This window comes from Mauremys mutica, chromosome 8, assembly GCF_020497125.1.
Source record: "Mauremys mutica isolate MM-2020 ecotype Southern chromosome 8, ASM2049712v1, whole genome shotgun sequence".
NCBI classification, from domain to species: domain Eukaryota; kingdom Metazoa; phylum Chordata; order Testudines; family Geoemydidae; genus Mauremys; species Mauremys mutica.
In genome coordinates this window covers 50,138,720-50,144,932 of record NC_059079.1, presented here as the reverse complement: position 1 = coordinate 50,144,932, position 6,213 = coordinate 50,138,720, and positions in this window count along the sequence as shown.

Below are 6,213 nucleotides of genomic sequence, written 5' to 3'. Positions count from 1 at the left end.
TCTTCCCCTAGGCATTTTCCTCTTCCAGTCTTTTCAGCAACCCTTCTTATACCTGTTTCCTTCACAATGGGGAGGGGACAGGGAAGGTGGAGTTCTTGTCTGATGCTCAGGAGCCCAGATAGTACCTCTGCATCCTGGTAAAAGCTCTCTGGAATAATTTGAGAAAAATACATGATTTAAACCTCTTTTGTCTTGTCCTGAGAGCTAAGCAAGGGCTGAAGCTGGAGTTTAGACAGCAATCATCCCTTTGAAGCCATTATTTGATATTATATTTTAGTGTGTAGGTTTTTACTTGTAATTGTACTAATCTAATCCACAAAGCTAAAATTTCATTTAAATGTGCATGTCAGATGCTCTTGCCCACAATTTCACAGGCTTCACTCAAGGAAAGAAATGTACTCCTAAAACATATTAAAGTAATAGTTCCAATAATAGCATGCAGGTGGAGCTCATTTGAAGTAATGAGGTTCTGAATAGATGTTTAGTGTAAACACTGCTTTTTGTGACCTAAAAGCTAAGCCAACTCTCATGTTGTTCCTAAATGGCTTGGTTTTTTCTCTCTGAACAAAACTGGAAAAGCAAGTCTCATCTCTGCTTTCTTCTGGTGATGCTGGTGCTTATGAAAAGGAGATGTAAATAAATAAGCTGTATAATATAAGCGTCAGGGCTCACTCTTCCTTTTCTGCTGTGCCTGGAGGCAGCTGAGCTATATTTGGCCTCAAAAATAGGGAGGCTCCAGTGATACAGACCAGCAAACAAACTTGAAATAACATGAATAATTTTGATTCAGAGATAAATGGTTCTTAAATTCTATAGGGCAAATCTTGTCCTATGGTGACTACAGCATTGCCCACAGAGAAATTGAAATGGCTGTACTGAGCCAGGAGGCTAGGATCCTAGGAGGGAAATGTGCACCATGTATGTTGTTTCGCCATTTACTGAGCTCATACAGAGGTGCTGGGAAATCTACAACGATATGGATCCACTATAGTTTCCTCACATGAAGAAAAAGTACAAGCAGAGAAGAAACTTCTACAACTATCTGTGCAGCCTCAGGGAGGTTGTTATCCCTCAAAGTTCCTGCACTCCAACTTGTCTTGGGAGACAAGATTTTTGTGTGTGTGTGTGTGAGAGAGAGAGAGAGAGAGAGAGAGAGAGATGTGAAAGTGGAGACCACAATAACAGAGTGACTACAGCATGAATAAGAACATACCTTGCAAAACAGAGCAGAGACACCTGAGGCTGATTCAGGATCATATATTAGACATTTGAGCAATATCAGATAGCAGCAAAAAGGTAAACAAGGTCTTGGCACACACTGTATCTGTAGGAGTGAGGTGTATAAATTGGCAGAAGTTAGTCCGTCATATGGCACAATAGTGAAGCCTCATTTGGAATGTTGTGTGCAATTCTAGTCAGTGTATTATATGAAGAATGAAAGATCAAAGTTCATCGCAAAGTTCAACAAAAACAGTTTAGGTTTCAGGGGAAATGTACCATGATGGAAGATTAAGCAGACTTTGCCAATGGATCCAAGGCAAACTGAAACTTTGAGGGAGATGTAGGATCTAAAATATCCTAAAAGGAAAGACTGATGCCTGACCTTCAGGTCATGGGACTTATAGGTCTTTGTAATCCATCTTCAGATGGAAGCTGTTTGATACCCCTAATCCTTTTTGTTGCCTTTCTCTGTACCTTTTCCAATGGGAAATCAGGGAATCAGGGGACTGAGTAAATAAGTCATTTTGGGAAAAGGGGAACTGGGATATAAGAGCTTCCTGTTGTCAATAATGGCTAGTGCCAGGAAAGGACATGGGGTTTGGGAGTGCTTTCCAGGGGCTGGGACAGATCCCTATGGAGGGGGAACACCTATAAAGGGCTTGGCTAAAGAGAACTTCCTCCAGACTAGGAAAAGATGGGCATCAAAAGAACTGGATCAGACCAATGGTCTATCTAGTCCAGTATCCGGTCTTTTGAGAGTGGCCAGTTCCAGATGCTTTAGAAGTAATGAACAGAAGAAGGCAATTTTTGAATGATCTATCCCCTGTCGTCCACTTCCAGCTTCTGGCAGTTGGAGGTTTAGAGACACCTGGAACGTGGGGGTTTCATCTCTAATCTTGGCCAATAGCCATTATGGACCTATCCTCCATGAACTTATCTAATTCTTTTTTTGAACCCAGTTATACTTTTGGCTTTCAACGTCGCTTGGCAATGAGTTCCACAGGTAGACTTAGCATTGTGTGAAGTAGTACTTCCTTTTGTTTGTTTGTTTTAAACCTGCTGCCTATTAATTTTGTTGGGTGATCCCTGGTTCTTGTGTTATCTGATGGGGTAAAGAACACTTTATTCGCTTTCTCCACACCATTCATGATTTTATAGACCTCTATCATATACCCCTCCTCCCCCCATCACCTCTTTCCAAAGCTGAAGAGTCCCAGTGTTTGTAATCCATCTTCAGATGGAAGCTGTTTGATAACCCTAATCCTTTTTGTTGCCTTTCTCTGTACCTTTTCCAATTCTAAATTTTGTTGAGATGGGGTAATCAGAACAGCACACAGTATTCAAGTTGTAGGTGTACCATGGATTTAGAGTGGCATTGAGATATTTTGTCGTCTTATCTATCCCTTTACTATGGTTCCTAACATTGTTAGCTTTTTTGTTTCCTGGTTTTTAACCAGGTAATGACCCGTGAGAGGACCTTCCATCTTATCCCATGACTTCTTAGTTTGACAAGATCCCTCATCAAAGGCTCTTAAGTAAAGACTTTCTGGAAGTCAAGTACACTATATCCACTGGATCTCCCTTGTTCACATGTTGGTTGACTCCCTCAAACAATTCTGATAGATAGGTGAGGCATGGTTTCCCTTTACAAAAGCCATGTTGATTCCTCCAACAAATAGTGTTTGTTTATGTGTCTGATAATTCTGTTCTTTACTATAATTTCAACCAACTTGCCTGGTACTGAAATTAGGCTTACTGGCTTGTAATTGCCAGGATCACCTCTTGAACTCCTCTTTTTTTAAAAAAAATTGCATCACTTTAGCTAACCTCCATTCATCTGGTACAGAAGCTGATTTATGTGATAGGTCACATACCACAGATGATAGTTCTGCAATTTCACATCAGTTCTTTCAGAACTCTTGGGTGAATACCATCTGGTCCTGGTGGCTGACTACTGTTAAATTGTTCAATTTGTTCCAAAATCTCCCCTATTGACACATCAGTCTGGGACAGTTCTGCAGATATGTCACTTAACAAGAATGGCTCAGGTGTGAGAATCTCCTTCACATCCTCTGCAGTGAAGACTAAAGCAAAGACTTCATTTAGCTTCTCTGCAGCGGCCTTGTCTGTCTTGAGTGCTCCTTACGCACCTTTATGGTCCAATGGCCTCACTGATTGTTTGGCAGGTATCATCCTCCTGATACACTTACCTTTTTTTCCTATAAGTTTTTGTCTTTTTCCATTTGTTCTTCAAATTCTTTTTTGGCCTGCCTGATTGTACCTTTATACTGGAATTGTCAGAGGTTATGCTCCTTTCTATTTTCCTCAGTAGGATTTGCCTTCCAGTTTTTAAAGGATGCATTTTTTTCTCTAACCAATTCTTTTACTCTGTTTATCCATGATGACACTTGTTTTGATTCTCTTATACATTTAATTTGAGCCTCTGTTATGGTGTTTTTTAAAAAAAGTTTCCATGCAGCTTGCAGGCATTTCACTCTTGTGACTGTTCTTTTTAATTAGTCTAACTTGCTTCCTCACTTTCAGTGTCATTCCCCTTTCTGAAGTTAAATGTTACTGTGGTGGGCTTCTTTGGTATTTTCTTTCCCACTAGGATGTTAAATTTAATTACATTATGGCCACTATTACTGAGTAGTGCAGCTATATTCACCTCTTGGACTAGATCCTGTGCTCAGTTTAGGACTAAATCAAGAGTTGCCTCTCTCTTGTGTGTTCCAGGACTAGCTGATCCAAGAAGCAGTTGTTAATGGTATCTAGAAATTGTATCTCTGCATTCTATCTTGAGTTGACATGTACCCAGTCAATAGGGGGATAGTTGAAATCCCCTATTGAGTTTTCTATTTTCATAGCTTCTCTAATCTCCCTGAGCATTTCACAATCACCATCATTGTCAGTAGTATATTGCTATTGCTGTATTCTTCTTGTTCAAGCATGGAATTTATGTCCATAGAGATTCTATTGTACAGTTTGGTTTATTTAAGACTTTTACTCTATTTAGAACATAAGAATGGCTGTACTGGGTCAGACCAAAGGTCCATCTAGCCCAGTACCCTGTTTACTGACAGTGGCCAATGCCAGGTGCCCCAGAGGGAGTGAACCCAACAGGCAATGATCAAGTGATCTCTCTCCTGCCATCCATCTCCACCCTCTGACAAACAGACTAGGGACACTATTCCTTACCCATCCTGGCTAATAGCCATTAACGGACTTAACCTCCATGAATTTATCCAGTTCTTTTTTAAACGCTGTTATAGTCCTAGCCTTCACAACCTCCTCAGACAAGGAGTTCCACAAGTTGACTGTGTGCTGTGTGAAGAAGAACTTCCTTTCATTTGTTTTTAAATTGCTGTCCATTAATTTCATTTGGTGGCCTCTATTTCTTGTATTATGGGAACAAGGAAATAACTTTTCCTTATTTACTTTCTCTACATCACTCATGATTTTATATACCTCTATCATATCCCCCCCTTAGTCTCCTCTTTTCCAAGCTGAAAAGTCCTAGCCTCTTTAATTTCTCCTCATATAGGACCCGTTCCAAACCCCTAATCATTTTAGTTGCCCTTCTCTGAACCTTTTCTAATGCCAGTATATCATTTTTGAGATGAGGAGACCACATCTGTACGCAGTATTCAAGATGTGGGCATACCATGGATTTATATAAGGGCAATAAGATACTATCTGTCTTATTTTCTATCCCCCTTTTAGTGATTCCTAACATCTTGTTTGCTTTTTTGACTGGCATTGCACACTGCGTGGACATCTTCAGAGAACTATCCACGATGACTCCGAGATCTTTTTCCTGATTCATTGTAGCTAAATAAGCCCCCATCATATTGTATGTATAGTTGGGGTTATTTCTTCCAATGTGCATTGCTTTACATTTATCCACATTAAATTTCATTTGCCAATTTGTTGCCCAATCACTTAGTTTTGTGAGATCTTTTTGAAGCTCTTCACAGTCTGCTTTGGTCTTAGCTATCTTGAGCAGTTTAGCATCATCTGCAAACTTTGCCACCTCACTTTTTACCCCTTTCTCCAGATCATTTATGAATAAGTTTGAATAGGATTGGTCCTAGGACTGACCCTTGGGGGACACCACTTGTTACCCCTCTTCATTCTGAGAATTTACCATTTATTCCTACCCTTTGTTCCCCATCTTTTAACATAATTCTACATTTGTAAATTCAACTTTCATGATAAAGAGATTGCACTACAGTACTTGTATTAGGTGAATTGAAAAATACCATTCTTTTGTTGTTTACAGTGCAGACACTTGTAGTCAAAAATAAATATAAAATTAGCATTGTACACTTTGTATTCTTTGTTGTAATTGAAATCAATATATTTGAAAATGTAGAAAACATCCAAAATATTTAAAGAAATGGTATTTTCTTATTGTTTAACAGTGCGATTAATCACAATTAATTTTTTAATCGCTTGACAGCCCAAATATTTTCATTTAATATCATGGAAAAGCTGGAGGGCTGAGCTACCAATCTGTTGGAGAGAGACCTGTCTTCAACAGGGAAATGGACATGGTTGTGCAACCAAAGATGGAGAGGTAATCTCTGTGGCATAGCTTTTGTGAGGTTGTAGCTCCCCACCTCTTGTGGCAGGACCAGTTTGCAAATACAAGTTATAGTGGAGGCTGACTCTTGAAAATGCTCAGGCAAACCTCCTTCAGGCCAGTGAAAGAAACTTATATCTATTGTGGCAAACCCAGGACAAATAGCTACCAAGGGAGGGGTAGTAATTAGTCCCAGAGGGGTTAAAAGGCCTCTCCCTATCCATTGAGGAGAGAAAGTTATGGAGAAATAAGGTTCAGCTGGAACAGGGGTTACAAGGGAACTAATTTGGGTCAGCTGGCCCCAATTGCTGGAGTCTTTTTTAAACCCTCCCTGGCAGGAAAGCAGGGGGGGGAGTGAGAGAAGCGGAGAGGCTGCCAGCGAGTAGGTGCAGCAAGACTCTGAACTC